Consider the following 21,554-nt stretch of genomic DNA (forward strand, 5'->3'; position numbering starts at 1 on the left):
TTTAGTTAAACTAAAACAACAGAAAAGAAAACCCACTTTCCCTACTTTCCCACTTCCTCGAATTTCCATGGAGAAATGTGCTGTCTTTGTTGTGATTTGTGATTACTGTTTTCCAGTGTGTTCGGGAAAAGTTATAAGAGCTTAACCATCCACTCGCAAACCATTGCAGGGTGTGTTTGCCAATGTTCATTAATAACTCCAGCCACCATGAATTTATTAGTTATGCTTTTCTTATATTAGTACATATTCTGGTATTGACTCACCCAAGAGAGCAGTTCCAAGGACAATGGTTGGTTTTTCCTTCCTCATCGAAAGAGGCCTTCAGTCAGCAGTTTATTCACCATAGCCTGGCTCAGTGTTCACATCAGCTCAGGCAGAGGACACTATGTACAACAGTGCAGTAGCTGTGGCACACGGGGCGTACTAACATCTCAGTGGTCAGGTGATCAGATTATACAGAAATCACCCAGAATTCATTCCCACTACTTGTTAACGAATGAAGACTTCATTTCTTTGCTCTACCTTCATACTGGGGCATTCAATGATTTCTCTCTTTAAAGAGAGACCCAAGAGGCAGCGGGAAAGGTCTTGGTTGGCGACATGGGAGGGGTGAATGGTTTCCACCAATGGACGTGACCCCCCTTTCCTCACTTTCATCTGGTACCAGCTGGCACATCAAATGTTGAAGGGCATCTTACATGGCATGAGCAACCCCTTGCCTGGTATAGATGTGGGCTGTGGATGAGACAATTAAGTGACCATACATTGCCCTATCCAAAATTAGAGATTACATCATAAGTTAAGGTCAGCCAATTTCAACCAAGAGTTTTGGCTCAGCATACCTTACTCGCTGGATGCCAAGTTAGACTGAATGCAGGGAGCTGAATTCATGAAACCTTACTGCAGTCAGAGGCATGGACAATAAAGGAGAATTAAGAACAATTGATATCTACTAGCTACCAATGTATCTGCCATTCTTGTCCTTCTAGGTGGAAGTGGTGGTGGATTTGGCAGATGGCAGTGAAGCTGTCCACTGTCCTCTGGATGGTGTTAATTGTCTTGAATATCATTGGAAGTACATTTATCCAGGCACGTGGACAGTGTTCCATCACATGCCAAAATTGTCTCCTGGAGAATTTTGCAAGGACGACATTAATTCATTTGGAAACATTAACTAGGTAATGGAAGTTTTGATTGTTGGGGGTTCTTTCACGACTTGAAGGAAACGGGAAACCGTGTGGTCTTTGGTTTTTTGCTACAGAAGAGCGTGTAACTTTTAGGGAAGCTGGATTTAGTATGTTTGTGAGACTAGCGTGACAATATGATGGCTTTAAGAGATGTAAATTGTCCTGGGCTGTTTTTGAAGCGAGGTTTTAAGACAGAGGTGCTGAGTTGTCTCCTTGAATCCAATAAAGCAATCAGCTTGTGAGGTCTTGGGATTTTTTTTTAAAAGGAGGAACAACAGAAAAAGCCTGAACAAGTAGGGCGAGCTCCCCCAGAACCAGGATTCTTAGTTTTGGTTTTTCAGTTGTTGGGGTCTTGAAGCTGGAGTACATCTCACCCTGCGACTCTCTCTCTTAGAGTTTCCTCTTGGTATTTTTCCTGCTGAACTGGAGAATTGTTTCAGAGACATTTTACTTGATTGAATTTGCCTTTGCCAAAGCTGTGTTTATGGAATGTTACTGTATTGAAACAGTTACTGCTTAATAGTTAACTAATCCATGATTGTGTTAAGTTTTCCAATAGAGTTAAGTTATTCAAATTTCTTCTTTGTTTTGTTGTGAATGAATAAAGTTTTGTTTCAAGGCTGGTAGCTTGACCAATCGAATTGCATCTGAAACGCAACACCTTACATGTTCCTTCAAAATAAGAAAATGTTAGGGTCTAGACTACCTTCTGAATGTATTTTGATCTGATCCAGAGCACTCACTGACACTTTGGATAACTTTGGGTCAAAAAGCAACTGCATAGCAACAAAACCCCTTTTTCTTCAGATGATACAACTTTTTAACTTCTTTTTTTCATTCACATGATGAGGGTGTCGCTGGCTAGGCAGCATTTATTGCCCATCCCTAATTGCCTCAGAGGGCAGTTGTTGTGGGTCTGGAGTCACATGTAGGCCAGACCAGGTAAGGATGGCAGTTTCCTTCCCTAAAGGGCAAGATGGTTTTTTTCCTGACAATCGACAATGGTCATCATTAGATTCGTAATTCCAGATTTATTATTGAATCCAAGTTCCGCCATCTGCCATGGCGGGATTCAAACCCAGGTCCCCAGAACATTACCTGGGTCTCTGGATTAACAGGCCAGTGGTAATATCACCAGGCCTTCCCCTCCCCTAAATCTATAAATATGTTAAGGGATACAGGAGATACCTAAACAGTTTTGCTGAGGAGGGCTTAGTTTTTATTCAAAGAGTTTGTTAAAAGAAGAAACTTTAATAACAGGGTCAGTGGAGAGTACAATTCCTTTATACAAGTGCACTTAGAAATTGACTTAATGTCCAGAGCCCTGGGGCTAAGTTTTCACAAATTCCCCTTGCATGGAGTTGACTTACTCCTCGGGAGTAATTTGGCTGAAATGAAAGATATAGCTATGCCTAAGCTCCCCAAATAAGGCTAGAGACACAGCACAGGTAGATTAGATTCCCTACAGTGTGGAAACAAGCCCTTCAACTCAACCAGTCCACACCAACCTTCCAAAGAGTAACCCACCCAGACCCATTTCCCTCTGACTAATGCATCTAGTACTATGGGCAATTTAGCATGGCCAATTCACCTTGACCTGCACATCTTTGGACTGTGGGAGGAAACCAGAGCACCCGGAGGAAACCCACCCAGACATGGGGAGAATGTGCAAACTCCATACAGACAGTCGCCCGAGGCTGAAATCGAACCTGGGACCTTAGTGCTGTGAGGTAGAAGTGCTAACCACTGAGCCACCGTGCTGCCCACTGTTCCAGGTTTCTCTCCATTGTGTATAGTGACTAGAGCAATGGCTAAACAAGTTCAATACCAGAGACCAGAGCAATGCTACAGGCAAATGTTTTTTGGGGGTATCAGTCTGAATAAAACAACATCCCGATTGTTTCAACTTGGAAAACAGAGATTCAAGAGGCGCTAGAAAATCGCCTAATGGAGTTTATTGGTGGCATTAGTTTTTAAACTGGATGAGGGGACTAGTTTCTGCACTGACTGGAGCAATGTCAATGCAGTAATGAAAACAGATTCATCCCCAGTTCTTCGGAAGATTGCTCTAAATTGCTCTGGGGCCTCCCTTTTTACCAAGTTCGACCTATTGAAGGGGCAATGACAGTCACCATTAAACATCATGAGGTAAAAAGCTATCAACATTTGTTACACCAAATGGTTATATCACTGTTGAATCATGCCATTTTGGCTAAAGGTGCCCCAACTTCATTCAAAAGACTTTTGAATCAAGTTGTAGCTAATGTGCCTAACTGTACACTTTATTCAGACAATAATATAATAAATGGTATCAGCCAGGAAGAACATATGAGAAGACTTACGTAAGTAATTACAACTAAATAATAAATCTTGCCAGAAATAAGGGTTACCAATCTCTGACACATTGTAGGACAGGGTAAGTGTTATCAAGAACAGTGAATCCGAAAACTCTGATACAATTCCCCATTCCTAACATTAAATGGAAAACCATGAGATTTCTTGGGATGTGTGATTTTATCGGAAGTTCATCTTGTCTTCAGCACCTTAGATGTATCTTCAACAAAATTATAGTGAAAACAGACAGAGCTAATCTGGTCAAACATGTGCCTAACAGGTTTTGAGAAATGTTTTCTTTATTCATTCATGGGATGAGGATGTCACTGGCTAGGCCAGTATTCATTGCCCTTCCCGAATTGCCCAGAGGGCAGTTAAAAGTCAACCACATCGCTGTGGGTCTGGAGTCACATGTAGGTCAGATCAGGTAAGGATGGTAGTTTCCTTCCCTAAACAACATTAGTGAACCAGATGGGTTTTTCCAACAATTGACAATGAATTCATGGTCATCACAAGACTCTTAATTTCCAATATTTTTCATGGAATTCAAATTTCACCATCAGCTATGGCAGGGTTTGAAATCGGGTCCTCAGCACTGAAAGCAATCCAAGTGAATGAGCCCTGATTTAATTAAACCTTTCAAAATGCCAGTTGATGCCAGTGATTTGGGCGTGGTCTTTTTGCAAAACGATGAATCAGGAATGGAGATGTCAATGGAGTACTTTTCCAAGAATTTGAGTCAGTATCAGCAGAGGTACTGTGGAATGGAAAATGCAACTCTGGGATTGTTACTGTCTCTTTAACAGTTTGAAGTTGATTTCTATCGCAACCATCAAAAATCACTCCCAAACTTTGATCAAAAATCACTCATATACACAGACTGTTATCCCTTGGCCTATGTCAGGAAATTTAAAGCTTAAAATGTGAGATTGTTTCGATCGAGCTTGTTACTTCAACTTCATATGATAAGAATTATTCACATCACTTGAAAGGAGAATGTAATTGCAGCCACATTATCAAAACAGTGATGATGGTGGAATAATTTATTTATGGGAGAGGAAAAGACAACAAGAAATTATATAAATCCCATTAACATAATGTAATGGACTTCAGTAAGGCATTCAACAAGATTCCCTATGGGACACTGGTTAGCAAAGTCGGATCTCATGGAATACATGGAGAACTAGCCATTTTGATACAGAACTGGCTCAAAGGTAGAAGACAGAGGGGGGGGTTGTTTTTCAGACTGGAGGTCTGTGACCAGTGGAGTGCTACAAGGATCTGTGCTGGGTCCACTACTTTTTGTCATTTATATCAATGATTTGGATGTGAGCTTAAGAGGTTTGGATGCAGATGACATCAAAATTGGGGGTGTAGTAGACAGCGAAGAAGGTTACCTCAGATTACAGCAGGATCTTGATCAAATGGGCCAATGGGCTGAGGAGTGGAGATGGATTTTAATTTAGATAAATGTGAGGTGCTGCATTTTGGGAAAGCAAATCTTAGCAGGATTTATACACTTAATGGTAAGGTCCAAGGGAGTGTTGCTGAACAAAGAGACCTTGGAGTGCAGGATCATAACTCCTTGAAAGTAGAGTCGCATGTCGATAGGATAGTGAAGGCAGCGTTTGGTATGCTTTCCTTTATTGGTCAGTGTATTGAATATAGGAATTGGGAGGTCATGTTGCGGCTGTACAGGACATTGGTTAGGCCAATGTTAGAATATTGCGTGCAATTCTGGTCTCCTTCCTATCGGAAAGATGTTGTGAAAATTGAAAGGGTTCAGAAAAGATTTACAAGGATGTTGCCAGGGTTGGAGGATTTGAGCTATAGGGAGAGGCTGAATAGGCTGGGGCTGTTTTCCCTGGAGCGTCGGAGGCTGAGGGGTGACCTTATAGAAGTTTATAAAATCATGAGGGGCATGGATAAAATAAATAGACAATGTCTTTTCCCTGGGATCAGGGAGTCCAGAACTAGAGGGCATAGGTTTAGGGTGAGAGGGAAAAGTTATAAAAGAGACCCAAGGGACAACCCTTTCACGCAGAGGGTGGTGTGTGTATGGAATGAGCTGCCAGAGGAAGTGTTGGAGGCTGGTACAATTGCAACATTTAAAAGGCATCTGGATGGGTATATGAATAGGAAGGGTTTGGAGGGAATGTGGGCCAGGTGCTGGCAGGTGAGACTATATTGGGTTGGGATATCTGGTCGGCATGGACGGGTTGGACCAAAGGGTCTGTTTCCATGCTGTAGCTCTCTATGACTCCATGACTCTATGAATGGATGTAATTTTTTCTACATTTTATTGTGTACATGTTACATTTATTATCTGGTGAAATGCATTCAGAAATGACATTGCATCTTAAAGTGCGGATGCTGTAAGCACTACAGAGGAACATCGATTTTCTGTAGGACGCAGACAGGGACTATTTCGTTCAGTTAATCCAATTCCAGATTCCAAGTAAATTGATTTCTGGATAATCGAATGCTGAATAACATATTTTAGCCAAGCATCGGGACATCGCGATCTTGCCGGATAATTCGATATTTGGATAATTAAATGTTGGATAATCGAGGTTCCTCTGCATATATATTTTAAACAGACACAGGAAATAGAAGCAGGAGTACACTATTTGGTCCATTGAACCTGTTCTGTCATTCAACATAATCATGGCTGATCCTTTATCTCAACAACAAACTCCTACACTTTCCCCATACCTTTTTATACCTTTAGTCTGTTCATATCTATTTCTTTCTTAAGTATATTCAGTGACTTGGGACTTTTTTGTCACTGAAGCATAGGAGATCGAGAGGTGACCTTATTGAAGTTTACAAAGTAATGAGATGTACAGGTAGGGATCATGGTCGTTGTCTTTTCCCAAGGATTGGGGACTCCAAGACAAGGGGGCACATTTCTAAGATGATAAATTTTAAAATGACACAGGGGGGCAAATTGCTTATACAGAGAGTGGTTCTTGTGTGGAATGAACTTCCTGAGGAAGTGGTGGATGTGGGTATAATAACAATGTTAAAGAGATGTTTGGATTGTCTTGGATATGGGTCAGGAGCAGGCAGGTGGGACTTGTTTAGTCTGGGATTATGGTCAGCAAGTGCTAGTTGGACCAAAGGGTCTGTTTCCTAACTATAAGACTCTATGATTGTACGGTCTTCACCTCACTACTTTCTGTGGTGGAGAATTCCACAGGTTGACCACGGTTTGATGGAAACATTTCTCCTCATCTCAGTCTGAAATGACTGATTGCATGTTCTGAGACTTTGACTCCTTCTTCTGGACCCCCTAGCCTGGGGAAACATGATGCCCACATCCAGACTGTCCACCCCATTAGAATTTTATAAGTTTCAATGAAATCGGACCTCATTCTTTTAAACATCAGTGAATACAGACCTAATCTCTCCTCATAAAATAAACATGCTGAAGACCTTATGCTTGAAACGTTGACTCCTGCTTCTCAGATGCTGCCTGACCAGCCATGCTTTTCTAGTACCAGACTTTTTGACTTTGATCTCCAGCATTTGCAATCTTAATTTTATCCTGCTATCTTTAGTCTGGTGATCTTTGGTTGTCCTGTCTCTGTTGCAAATAAAAATTTTCTTATGTAAGGTGAACAAAAAATACACTGGGGCATTGGAGGCAGTTCACAAAAGGGTCACTAATCTAATAGCAGATATGGAGAGACTACAGTATGGGGAGAGGTTAAGTAGGTTGGGCCTATGCTCATTGAAGTTCAGAAGAATGGGAGGTGACCTATTGAAGCCTACAAAATTCCTACAGGACTTGAAGGGTAGATGCAGAATGGCTGTTACCCCTTGTAGATGAGTCTGGGACCAGACGATATATTCTCAGATTAAGGAGTCGCATATTTAAGACAGAGATGAGGAGGAATTTCTTCTCTTAGGAGGTTGTGAATCTGAGGAATTCTTTACCACAGAGAGTTGTCGAGATTGAGTATATTCAAGGATGAGATAGACAGATTGCCAGTTAATTGGTAAGGGAATCGAAGGTGGTGGCAAAAAGACAGGAAAGTTGAGTTGAGGATTATGCTCTCATTGAATTGTGAAGCAGATTCAGAGGGCTGAATGGCCTGTTTCCATTTTATAGTCTAAAACAGCACACGTACTCCAGGTGTGGTCTCACCAAGGCACAGTACAGGTGCAGGAAGATATCCCTGCTCGTGTTCTCGAAATATCTTGCAATGAACACCAACTTACCATGTGTCTTCGTGAGCACTGAGGGCACGTGCAGACTTTCTTTCAGTGATTGGTGTACAAGCAGGTCTCAATCTATCTCAAATTTTCTCAATCCGTCCTTAATTAAATAATATTCTGACAGGTTGACATTTCCTCCTATCTCATATTAGCTGTGTATTTCCACACTCACTCAGCTTGTATAATTTTCCCCGAAGGCTTTTTACATCACATTCCTGATGAAGGGCTTATGCCCAAAACGTCTATTCACCTGCTCCTCGGATGCTGCCTGACCTACTGTGCTTTTACAGAACCACACTCTTGACTCTGATCTCCAGCATCTGCACTCCTCACTTTCTCCCAGCTTTTTACATCCGCCTAACCACTCACCCTCCCATCTAGTTTGTCTATCAGCAAACCTCGCACTATTATATTTGATTGTTTCATCCAAATCACTGATATTTGTCATGAACAGCTGGGGACAAGGACTCATCCCTATGACATTGTACTTGTCACCAACAAAACATTCCTACTGTCCGTGTCCTATCTGCTAACCAATTTTCCATCTATGCGAATATATTACATCTCATCCTATCTGCTTTAAGATTGCACAGCCTCTAATGTGGGACTATATCAAAAACTGTCTGACAATCCCAATACACCACATCAACTGGTTCTCCCCCATGTTTCCAACACTAGAAAATGGAAGTTTCAATTTTCTTGACAAGTCAAAGGAAAAGTGGGACTCTATTGATGTTCATTTATTGGCTGCAAAAGGAGATGCAAAATTACGGGAAGTGGATTTGATATTTTTGTGAGACTAGCTGTCACCAGGCCTTTGGATTAAAACAAAAAAAAATTACTCAGCAATAGTTTTAAGATTGGTTTTAACTTGTTGTTAGTCCCAGGCCTGAGGGGTAGTTATACATAGATCTCTGAAAGCCTGAAAAGAAAATCAGATCTGCCTTTCTGTCTACCTGTCTCTCTTTTCCTTTCTCTCTCTCTCTCTCTGTCTGTCCTCCCCAACTCTCTCTCACCTTCTATTCGTGGAAGAACACCAAAACTAAAAGACTCTGAAAAAAGCCTCTAACTGAAGCAAAAAATGCCTAGGTCCAATAAGTTATTGAACTGAATATTGCTGCAGTCAGCAGGATACCATTGTCAAAAATGCCTAAAGAACTGTGAGAAAGGTTTCTCATTTCACCCCTTGTTGTTTGGATTCGGAGTCAACAATTGTTTACTCACCTTTTGCCTGTATTCCTCCCCCACTATATTTCTCCAAAACTCTGTATTTTCCATGCCAACCAGATATCCTAAATTAATCTAGTCCCATTTGCCAGCATTTGGCCCATATCCCTTTAAACTCTTCCTATAAACGTACACATCCAGATGCAATTGAAATGTTGTAATTGTACCAGCCTCCACCACTTTCTCTGGCAGCTCATTCCATACACGCACCACTCTGTGTGTGAAAAGGTTTTCCCTTATGACCCTTTTATATCTTTCCCCTCTCACCTCAAACCTATGCCCTCTAGTTCTGGACTCCCATACGCTGGGGAAAAGGCCTTGGCTATTTATCCTATCCATGCCCCTTATGATTTTATAAACCTGCATAAGGTCACCCCTCAGTCTCCGACGCTCCAGGGATTACAGCCCCAGCCTATTCAGCCTCTCCCTTTAACTCAAACCCTCCAACCCTGACTACGCCCTTGTAAATCCTTGCAGCAGCATGGTGGCTCATGGTTAGCGCTGTTGCCTCACAGCACCAGGCACCTGGGTTTGATTCCAGCGTCAGGCTTCTGTCTATGTGGAGTTTGCACATTCTCCCCGTATCTGTGTGGATTTGCTCTGGTTTCATCCCACACTCCAAAGATGTGCAGGTTAGGTAAACTGGCCATGCTCAATTGCCTGTTAGGTGCTTTGGTCAGAGGGAAATGATTTCTCTTTGGAGGGTTGGTGTGGCCTGGTTGGGCCAAAAGCGAAAGTGAGTAGTGGAGATTAGAGTCAAGAGTGTGGTGCTGGAAAAGCTCAGTAGGTCAGGCAGCATCTGAGGAGCAGGACAATCGACGTTTCAGGCAAAAGCCCTTCAACAGGGCCAAAGGTTCTGTTTTCACATGTAGGAAATTTAATCAAATCTTTTTTGCACCCTGTCAAGTTTCATAACATCCTTTCTTTTGCTGGGAGACCACAACTGAATACAGTATTCGAAAAGTATCAAATGATACTTGATATCTCAACTCCTAAAGTCCATGCACTGGCCAATAAAGGCAAGCTTATCAAATGTCTAATTCAGTACCCTGTCTACCTGTGACTCCACCTTCAATAATCTATGAACCTGCTTTCCAAGGTCTCTTTGCTCAGTAACATTTCCCAGGACATTACCATTATGTGTATAAGTCCTGGCCTGATTTGTCTTAGCAAAACGCAACACCTCATATTTATCTAAATTAAACTCTATCTACCATGCCTTGGCCCACTGGCCCATCTGATCAAGATCCCATTGTTCTCTGAAGTAATCTTCTTCACTGTACACTACACCTCCAATTTTGAAGTCATCTGCAAACTTACTAATCATACCTCCTATGTTCACATCCAAATCATTTATATAAATGATGAAAACCAATGGACCCAGTACCGATCCTTGTGGCACACCGCAAGTCACAAGCCTCCTGTCTGTAAAGCAACTCTTTACCACCACCCTCTGTCTCCAACCTTCCAGCCAGCTTTGGACCTAATTAGCTAGCTCTCACTGTATTCCATGTGATCCAACCTTGTTAACCAGTCTACCACATGAAACCTGCTCAAACACCTTGTTGAAGTCCATAAAGACAATGTCTACCACTCTGCCCTTATCAATCCTCTTTGTCACTCCTTCAAAAAACTCAATCAAGTTCGTGAGACATGATTTCTGACGCACAAAGTCATGCTGATTATCCCTAATTGGTCTTTGTCTTTCCAAATACATGTAGATCCTATCCCTTAGAATTCCCTCCAACAACTTGCCCACCCGTGATGTCAGACTCACCAGTCTATAGTTCCCTGGCTTTTCCTTACCACCTTTCTTAAAGAGTAGCACCATAATAGCCAATCTCCAGTTTTCCAGTACCTCATCTGTGGCTATTGATGATAGAAATATCTCAGCAAGGGGTCCAGCAATCACTTCCCTAGCTTCCCACAGAGTTCTAGGGTAGTCTGATCCCTGATCAGGTCCTGGGGACTTAACCACTTTTATGCATTTTAAGATGTCCTGCAACTCCTTCTCTGTAACATGGACATTTTCTAAGATATCACTATTTCTTTCTCCAAGTTCTCTAGTTTCCATGCTTTGCCTCCACAAGTAACTACTCCTCTTCCTTTTCTGCCTTATCAGTTCCAACTTCCTCTCTTCCCCTTCTATCCAGAAATTCCTGGCGCTGTTCCTTGGATCAAAACACTGGAAGCTGCGAGGTAATCTGACACAAAATGCTCCGTGCATCCATCCCAGACTTTTCAGCTGCGGGGGTGGGGTGGGGGGGGGGGGGGGTGGGGATTGGGTGTGGGGTCTCAAATGGCAACGAGAGGAGAGGAGAAACTGTGTGTGTGGGTGAAGGAGAGAGAGCTGAAGACTGAGCTTGGATCATTATCCCTACACCAGTCTTGGTGCAGAGACTTACCCTGACTCTAACACCCACTGACTGAGACAGTGGTGCAGGGAAGAGCCCAGACCAGGAATATTGCTGTCTCATTCAGTCCCCCAGTTGATAAATTTTCTGAGAGAGTTAGGAAAGAGCAGAAAGTATGAGGACCAGTGCTTTATATCCTTTCCAGAAACTCCCGAAAATTAAAGCACGGCAGTTGTGTTATGTATTAAATTGCTACTGTTCCACATTTCCTCATTTGGGTCAGCATTATGGAACTGAGTTTTCACTGAGTAAACATGAAACCACATTCCTTTACATACTTTATGTGGTTTGGGATGTGAACATTTACCAAAAGTAGTTAGTCGCCGGAGGCCAAGAATAGCAATTGCACTCTTTAAAAATGTAACCGCTGTTGTGGCTGCAAACCATGATCTTTATCCAAGCAAAAGGGAAAAAAAATGTAAAACTTGTTACAATAATCTTTTTCAGTTTAAGCCTCACACTGCAAAAACACTTTTGTGTGCTCTGATCCTAAATGGAGATACAGGACTATCTCCTGGCTTCAGTTTTCCAACTTGTGTTGCACCATAATTTCATTCCCAGTTATCATCTCTTCTCCAGTCGCCTGCAGATATGGGCAGATAGGGCTCAGCTCAGGAGGTCATTACTGTGGATCCAAATCGCAAAACCTAGCTTTCCGTATAGAGCCTTTCTTCCCAGCAAGCATTTCTGTGGTGGTGTCATCCATCTAATGGCATTGGACAAATGGATCCCAAAAATGCTACTTTGTAGTTGGGAATCTCAGTGTAATCTGCAAATACAATCTGGAAGTGGCAAGGCACCATCAGTAAATGGGAGAGACATCTCTGACAGTTTCCCTGTTTCTAACCTGGGACCTTGGGCAGACCAACGGAAGACAGTTAAGAGCGGGAGTAGGCCACTCAGCCCTTCATTTGCTCCTTGGCTGGGCCTTGACCAATCAGAATTGACTTGCCGTACTATCCACACATTTTTCCCTGTCAAATAAATTGTTGTGATTGTTTGAAATTTGGCATTCTTGCATTTGTCTTGATGAGAGCAAGATGAAATATTTTGGCAACTTGTTTGCAGCAGCAGAAAAGAAACATTGACACCCCAGTCAATGCCTCTTTCAGACTTCTGGCCCACAAGTATCTGTCCACTGCAAATGTCAACTGTGGCTCAGTCTTCCCTCTGGACTCAGGGTCCTGAGTTCAAATCCCCCTCGAAGGTTTGAGCAGATACTTGGATGAGGTGCTGACTGAGCAGATTATCAGGTCATGCACAGAGAGCATGGAAACAAACCCTTTGGTCCAACCAGTCCATGCTGATCACAATCCCAAACAAAACTAGTCCCACCTGCCTGCCCCTGACCCATATCCCTCCAAAGTTTTCCTATTCATGTACTTATCTAAGTGCCTAAGTTCCCACATCCACCACTTCTTCAGGAGGTTCATTCCACACACAAACCACCCTCTGTGTAAACGTTTTGCCCCCACATGTCTTCCACTCTCTCAGCTTAAACAGGTGTCCCCTAGTCTTGAAATCCCCATTCTAGGATCATCAGTCTATCTGTACTCCCTCATGACTTTATAAACCTCTATAAGGTCAGCTCTCAACCACCTACGCTCCAGTGAGAAAAGTCTCAGCCTATTCAGCCTTTCTTTATAACTCAAATCCTCCATTCCTGGCAACATCCTGGTCAATCTCTTCTGAACCCTCTTCAGTTTGATAATACCCTTCTACAGCTGGGTGGCCAGAACTGGACACAATATTCCAGAAAAAGCCTCGTTAATGTCCTCAACATGTCATCTCAAATCCTCACACTCATGACAAAACAGATATTGGCAGAATACAGATATCGCTGAAAATGTGTTGCTGGAAAAGCGCAGCAGGTCAGGCAGCATCCAAGGAGCAGGAGAATACAGAATACAGATATCCACTTGTGATCACAAGGCAAACAGGACAGACCTGCACAGGAACATAAGCACATAAGAAGCAGGAGCAGGAGGAGGCCATTTGGACCCTCGAGCCTGCTCCGCCATTCAATAAGATCATGGCTGATCTGTTCATGGACTCAATTCCACTCACCCGCCCGCTCACCATAACCCTTAATTCCTTTACTGTTTAAAAATCTATTTATGTTTACCTTAAAAACATTCAACACGGTCGCCTCAACTGCTCCATCGGGCAGGGAATTCCACAGAGTCACAACCTTCTGGGTGAAGGAGTTCCTTCTCTGCTCACTCCTAAATCCTGCATCCCTTTATTTTGAGGCTATGCCCCCTAGTTCTAGGTCCACCTACTGGTGGAAACAACCTCCCTGCTTCTCACTTAACTGATCCCTCCATAATTTTATATGTTTCTGTAAAATTTGTCCTCATTCTTCTAAATTCCAATGATTACAGGTCCAGTCTACTCAATGTCTCCTCATAAGGCAACCCTCTCAACTCCAGAGTCAACCGAGTGAACCTCCACTGCACCAACCCCACTGCCAGTACATATTTTCTCAAGTGAGGAGACAAAACCAGCACGCAGTACTCCAGGTGTGGGCTCACCAGCACCTTGTACAGCTGCAACATAACCTCTCCACTTCGAAAAGAAGGATGTTGTTGGGTGAGATGAAGTATGAGTGAGGAGAAGCAGAAGTCAGCTGGGCTTCTGTGCTGCAAATTCTGTGTAAGGAGACGTGTAAGGAACTTAAGCAGTTCTTTATCATTAAAATCAAGACCATCCAAGATTTTGCCTCCAATCTCTGCATTTCCCCAGAATCCTCTCTACCGTTAACCTAACCTTGCATTCTTCACTGGGTTTTATTTTGCACACTCCCCTTGTGCTCTTTTACCTTGTTTGTGAGCCTCAAAGTTGTTCCCCTGATCACAATCCAATGAAAACCCTGTTTGCAGAGTACAGGGTTAATGCTCAAAAATGAAAAAAAAACTGCAGATGCTGGAAATCAGAAACAAAAACAGAAGTTGCTGGAGAAACTCAGCAGGTCAGGCAGCATCTGTGGAGAGGGAGTTAGCATTTCACGTTCAGTGACCCTTAATACTTAGAAACATAAACTGCTTCAAGTGGTGGTAGAAAGCACATGGTGAAGAGATTTGGGAGGTCAGTGGAACAGAGTTATCCTGGTAGGTGAAAGTGAGGACTGCAGATGCTGGAGACCAGAGTTGAAAAATGTGGTGCTGGAAAAACACAGCAGGTCAGGCAACATCCGAGGAGCAGGAGAATCGATGTTTCAGGCATAAGCCCTTCTTCAGGAATGAGAGTAATCCTGGTGTTAATTCCAGGAAAGTAAATCGTTTGAAGAATGTTGAGAAAATGTTGATAAACTGTCACCTGAAGAACCTTAGACTTCAGCAATCTCCCCTGAGTAAGGTAGAAGGCCCAAACCTTTTCGGGACTGCCACTAAGATATCAGACTCATCACAAAACTGAAGAAGGGTCACTACGGATCCAAGTGCCACCGTTAGCTCTCAGGTTACAGCAGTCCCAACACACTGTCTCAGAGACAATCCAATCACTCATAACGTTGTTATCGCACTCTTGCAATCTCCTCCCAGCTATTGAAGCTCTGACTCCCAAAACACTCACAAGCCCAACACTGAAACCTAATGGCCTGTATCCCCCTCTCATTCCTTTATATGTGTATGTTGTTCATATGAATGGGTCAGTGCTGAGAGGACCACAAAAAATATGCAGGAAAGTGAAGTTGAGGATTATCAGATCAGTTACAATCTCACTGAATGCTGGTGCAGACTCAATGGGCTGAATGGCCTGTTCCTATTCTATATGATATGGCCCAAAAGACTGGTGAACCACCTGCTTGATTATGACTGTGAGGCTTGCTGAGCTGTTTCGGAGAGCAGTTAAGAGTCAGCTACATTGTCGTGGAGCTGAAACCTCATTTCCTTCCCCTGAAAGGGCATTAACAAAACCAGATTTGTTTGTTGGCAATTGCCTGGTTACCAACGTCGACAATACCTTTGCAAATCCAGATTTACTCCATCAATCACTTTTGAAATCCATAGATGACCCAATGCAGGATTTGAGCTCCTAACTCTGAATCATTAGTCCAGGATTCTGGATTACCTAGTCCAGTAACACAACCACTATGTTACTGATTAATCCCACACCAGGGCCACAGACTTTCTTTGGTTCTTGATTCCAATCCCAATTACTTCACTTTCTTTTAAACTGAATGGTACTGCCACCTACTGGCCCCAGAAACTGGAAGATGCAAATCTTTCAGAGTCTGCCTGTATTGCTGCTTTTTAATTCCCTTAACTCTCTTGAGATCAAACTTATTATCTTAGAGATGGAAGGCTGTTCTCATTCTCTAGATCGACGATTGTGGGTCACCATATTAAGGTATAACTGAGTGACTTGTAACAAGGGATGAACTCAGGTTTGAGGAGAAAGTGAGGACTGCAGATGCTGGAGATCAGAGCTGAAAATGTGTTGCTGGAAAAGCGCAGCAGGTCAGGCTATATCCAAGGAACAGGAGAATCGACGTTTCGGGCATGAGCCCTTCTTCAGGTTCATGCCTGAAACGTCGATTCTCCTGCTCCTTGGATGCTGCCTGACCTGCTGCGCTTTTCCAGCAACACATTTTCAGCTATGAACTCGGATTTCTCCAGTTTCCTCATTTCCCCTCCCCCACCTTGTCTCAGTCCCAACCCTCGAACTCAGCACCACCTTCTTGACCTGCAATCTTCTTCCTGACCTCTCCGCCCCCACCCCCACTCCGGCCTATCACCCTCACCTTTACCTCCTTCCACCTATCACATTTCCAACGCTCCTCCCCCATGTGCCTCCTCCCTACCTTTTATCTCAGCCCGCTTGGCACACCTTCCTCATTCCTGAAGAAGGGCTCATGCCCGAAGCGTCAATTCTCCTGCTTCTTGGATGCTGCCTGACCTGCTGCGCTTTTCCAGCAACACATTTTCAGCTCTGACTTGTAACAAGGTTTAGTGCGTGGCCGGGGTAGGGGATAGAATACGGAGAGAGGGAATGAATGGTACACTTGCTGATTGATGGTATTTTAGTGAGCAGTGTCCCCATACTTTCCCATTGCATCTAAATACGGCAACATCCCAAATACTGTGGACCACTATTACGGAAAACGTTTGAGGCTAAAATATGAAATATTTTCAAGGAGGGTTAGATATTGTTCTTAGAGTGAAAGGGAGCGAGGGGAATGTGTGAAAGTGGGAATAGGGGTCTGAGATAGATGATCAACAATGGTCATATTGAAAGGCGGAGCAGACTTGAAGGGCTGAATGGCCTACTCCTGCTTTCTCTGCTTGAACTTAGCATTCCTCGCCACAATCAAACTGTTGGGAAAAAGCAAAGAATAGGATATGATCAGTAGGCCAATAAACGTCTCACTTCTTAGTGGTCCAGTGGTGACCCACGATTACCACTAGACCATGCGCCCCCACCCCCATCCCCCCACATATCATCAATTTGAGACATCTGTTACTTTTGGGAGAAATCAGAGATTCGTGGAGTCATACAGCACAGGAAAGGCCCTGTAGCAACAATAACTACCACTAAACACGTACCGATCCCAATTTCCTGCATTTGTCCCATATCCTTGCATGCTGGGATATGATGGGCCCTTGTGATTTCCAAAATCAGATTTCTGAAGGTTTGCTGGACTTTGTGCCTGGGAATGTTGCCACCCAGGTCAGTGGGACATGCGGAAGGAGATCGGGAATTCTTCCAAGGCGTGGGAAAGGACCTCCCCCTAATCTTGCAAACCTTCATTCCAAAGAGGATTTTCCTGGATTAAAAGCTTACAACTGTCAATGGCCAACTGAGACATATCACCTTCATGTTGATGCTATTTGACGCTTTAAGACATTGAAACACTTGAAATGAACATTTGTTTTTTTTTAGCTGTTTCTGCCACGTAAGGGGAAAGCTATGCATAGTTTTAAGAGACGAGGTAGGAAAGTTTGCGGTGGAGAGTGTTAATCTTCACGAACTAACATCCAAGGATATTATATAACAGCATCTGTGGCCTTATGGTGTTTTCCATTCACTGGTTTAAAATATCCTGTGTTTTTTTTTTAACTATGGGGTTTACTTTGGAACCAGTTGCCTGAAATTTTTTCACCCCTTCCTTTTGCATATGTGCTGCGTCCATGTGTTCATCCAACACTTTTAGCTTTCTCTACAATTTACAGTTTCCTTTCTTTGCCTTGCGTTGCCAAAACTGGTCTTGCAATAGTTGATCCCACACTGGTTTTAAAGTAACATGTACCTCCAACTGTGTAGAAACGAGCAATCTATGTCCCTTCATCTGAAAAAGAGGATTGTGTGCGTAACAAAGTGAACAATATGCTAAGCAGGGTCAGTTTAATTTATAACACTTTCCATTCTGGGATCAAACCCTACTCTGGGGCAGGAGCACAAAAACGAGGCTGACACACTCTCAGGTTATTTCTGAGAACACACTGCATTGTCAAATGTGTTGTCATCCAAGATCCATGCTCATGTTGAGATGATGGTTTCGTCTTCAGGAAAGGTGGTAGAGATCCAAGCTGGTGTCCCAAGTCAATATTTAGTTGTAGAAACACAGATTCAATAGATTGGCAATTTGCTTTATCTTATCATGTACAAAATAGCCTTTGACATTCATACAGCACAGAAAATAAGAGGCGGCCGTTTGTCCCTTCCAGACTGCTGTCCCATTCAGCATGATCATGGCTGATCATCATAGAATCCCTACAGTTTTGAAAGAGGCCACTCAGCCTATCAAGTCTGCACTAACCCTTCAAAGGGCATTGCATCTGGATCTAGTCCCCTATCTCCACATTTTTCAGAGCTAATCCACCTAGCCTGCACAACTTAGCACAGCCAATGCACCTAATCTGCATCTTTGGACTGTGGATGGAAGTGTGGGGAGAATGTGCATGTTCCACACAGGTAGGCACCCAAGGCTGGAATCGAACCCTGAACCTGTGAGGTAGCAGTGCTAACCACAAACGTCCAACTGTTCCTGCTTTCTGCCCAAAGCTTTTGATTCCTTCAGCACTAAGCCTTACATTGAACAACTTCTTGAAAACATTCAATATTTTGGTCTTGACAGCTTTCTGTGGCAGAGAATTCCACAGGCTCACCACTCTCTGGCTGAAGGAAGTTCTCCTCATCTCAGCAGACCACCCTGTATCCTTAGGCGGTGACCCCCGGTTCTGTAATCCCTGATCATTCTTCCTATCTAATCCTATTCATATTTCATAGGTTTTGATGAGATTCCCCCCTTTAACCTTCTAAACTGCAGTGAATATAGTCTTCACCAATCCATATCCCTTCATTCGTCAGTCCCATTACCTCAGGAATTGGTCTGGCACACCTTCATTGCATTCCTTCCATTGCCAGAACATTCTTCCTCAGATACAGAGAACAAAACTGAGCACAATATTCCAGGTGCGGTCTCACCAAGGCTCTGTATAACTCCAGCAAGACATCCCTGCTCCTGTACTTGAATCCTCTCATGATGAAAGCCAACATGCCATTGACCTTCTTCACTGCCTGCTGTACCTGCAATGCTTACCTTCAGTGACTGGTGTACAAAGACATCCAGTTCTCATTACACCGTCCATCCCCTTCAGATCCGTCCATATGTTTTGCTATCAAAGTGGATTACCTTAGATTTATCCACATTTCATTTGTCTTGTGTTTGCCCACCCACTCAACTTGTACAAATCACATTTATAACAGTGAATACACTTCAAAAGTGCTTCACTGTTTGCGAACAATTTTGCTTCTTCTGAAAGGTGCTCGCGAAATTGAAGGTCTGTCTTTCTTTGACCTCAGTACCTTGATAAGCTGTGGAGGAGAAATTTGCCTTGAGTTCTTGCTCCTCATCACAGACTTCATCCAGCGCAGGTGGATAATCCACTGTCCAGCCCGACCCTCAAAGGTCAGGAGAATGGAAGCTGATTAAACCATTACCCAGCTCAAATAAAAGGTCACCCAAGCAGGTGGAGAAGATGTATCCTGCAGCATAAGAAAGAAGAACAGGAAAAGTTTAACTCTGCTCAACTCCACTTTCCTGTCTGTTAATTCCATGCTCATTTTTCTCTTTATTCACCTGTGGCACGTGGGTGTGGTGGGGGTGAGCTGCTTTCTTGAACCGCTGCAGTCCATGGGCTGAATGTTGACCCACAATGCCCTGAGGGAGAGAATTCCAGGATGTTAACCCAATTACAGTGAAGGACCAATGATATATTTGCAAGTCAGGATGGTGAGTTCCAGGCTCTGGTGTCCCACGTATCTGCTAACCTTGTCCTTCTAGATGGAATTAGTTGTGAGTCTGGAAGGTGTTGTGTAAGGATTGTTGGTGAATTTCTGCAGTGCATCTTGTAGATACTACACACTGCTGCTACTGAGTGTTGGTGAATGAGGGAGTGGATGTTTGTGGATATGGTGCCAATCAAGTGGGCTACTTTGTCCTGGATGGCGTTGAGCTTCTGCAGTGCTCTTGAAACTGCCCTTGTCAGGCAAGTGGGGAATATGACATCACACTCCTGACTTGGTCCATGGAGATGGTGAACAAGCTTTAAGGGTTCAGAAGTTGAATTACTCACCACTGTATTCCTAGCCTCTGACCTTCTCTTATTGTCTTGAGGTTCTGATCAATGCTAACCCAAAGGATGCTGATAATGTGGTATTCAGTGTTGGTAACACAATTGAATGTCAAGGGGCTATGGTTAGGTTCTTGTGTATTGGAGATGGTCATGGTCATTCCCTGGCATTTGTGTGACTCTAACATTGCTTGCCACTTCTTAGACCAGCATTTATTACCCATCCCTAATTGCCCAATGGATAGTTAAAAGTCAACCCCATTGCTTTGGTTCTGAAGTCACATGTAGGCCAGACCGAGTAAGGATGGCAGTTGTCCAAAAGGGCATTGGAACATCAGCCTGGCTCTTTGGATTATCCAGTGACATCAACAATTCTTGGCCACCTCCCCAGATATTCCCTTGAGGATCCAAATCTTGAATTACTCCAATGAGACAGCATTCACAACATTCTAGGGCAGAGAGCTCCAAAATTCACAAGGTTCTAAATGAAGAATTGTTTTCCTCATGTCAGGCCTTCTCCTGGGGTTCTGAGCATCATTGATGCCAGTCCTTCGCCAATTGGATTTACCCACCTGATATTGGCTCTGGATTCTGTAAAAGTCATGATGTCTGACAGCATTCTGGCAATAGTACTGAAGACTTCTGCTCTGGAATCTACAGCCATCCTAGCTAAGTTGTTTCCATGTAGCTACAACACTAACATCCATCCGCAAAGTGGATAATTGCCCAAGTATGTCCTGCCAAAGACAGACCCTTGAGTCCACTCTCAATAGTCAGCAGTTGTAGTCTCAGGGTATCAGTTCAGCAACTCCTGAGCCCAACCTCCTTTAGCTGCTTTATCAATGACTATCCCTCCATCAGAAGTCAGAAGTGGGGATATTTGCCAGTGAATGTATAATGTTCAGCACCATTTGTCTCTCTTCAGATACTAAAGCAGTCTGTATCGAAATGCACCAACACCAAAACAATATCTAAATAGGTGAACCAGACAATCGTCATCTCTCATGAGAGAATATAACCAATGCTATTTGATATTCAAAGACGTTACCCCATAATTGAATCCCCCACTATCAGCATCCTGGGCTAACTATTGATCAGGAATTGGACTGGACCAGTTACATAAGTACTGTGGCTGAAAGACCATATCAGAGGCTTGAAATATTGCAGCAAGTAACTCACCTCCTGACTCCCCAAAGACTGTCCACTATCTACAAGGCACTAGTCAGGGGTGGGGGTGGAATACTCCCCATTTGTCAGTGCAACTTCAACAACATTCAAGAAGCTCAACATCATGAGGGCAAAGCAGCAGCTGATCCACCATCTTCAACATATAATTCTTCCACCAACGACATACAGTGTGAACCATATGCACAATGCTTTATTGCAGCAACTCACCAAGTCTCCTTTGACAGCATTTTCTAAATCCACCACTAGATTAGATTACTTACAGTGTGGAAACAGGCCCTTCAGCCCAACAAGTCCACACTGCCCCGCCAAAGCGCAACCCACCCATACCCCTACATTTACCCCTTACCTAACACTACGGGCAATTTCTCATGGCCAATTCACCTGACCTGCACATCTTTGGACTG

Source organism: Chiloscyllium punctatum, chromosome 11 (genome assembly GCF_047496795.1).
Source record: "Chiloscyllium punctatum isolate Juve2018m chromosome 11, sChiPun1.3, whole genome shotgun sequence".
NCBI lineage: Eukaryota > Metazoa > Chordata > Chondrichthyes > Orectolobiformes > Hemiscylliidae > Chiloscyllium > Chiloscyllium punctatum.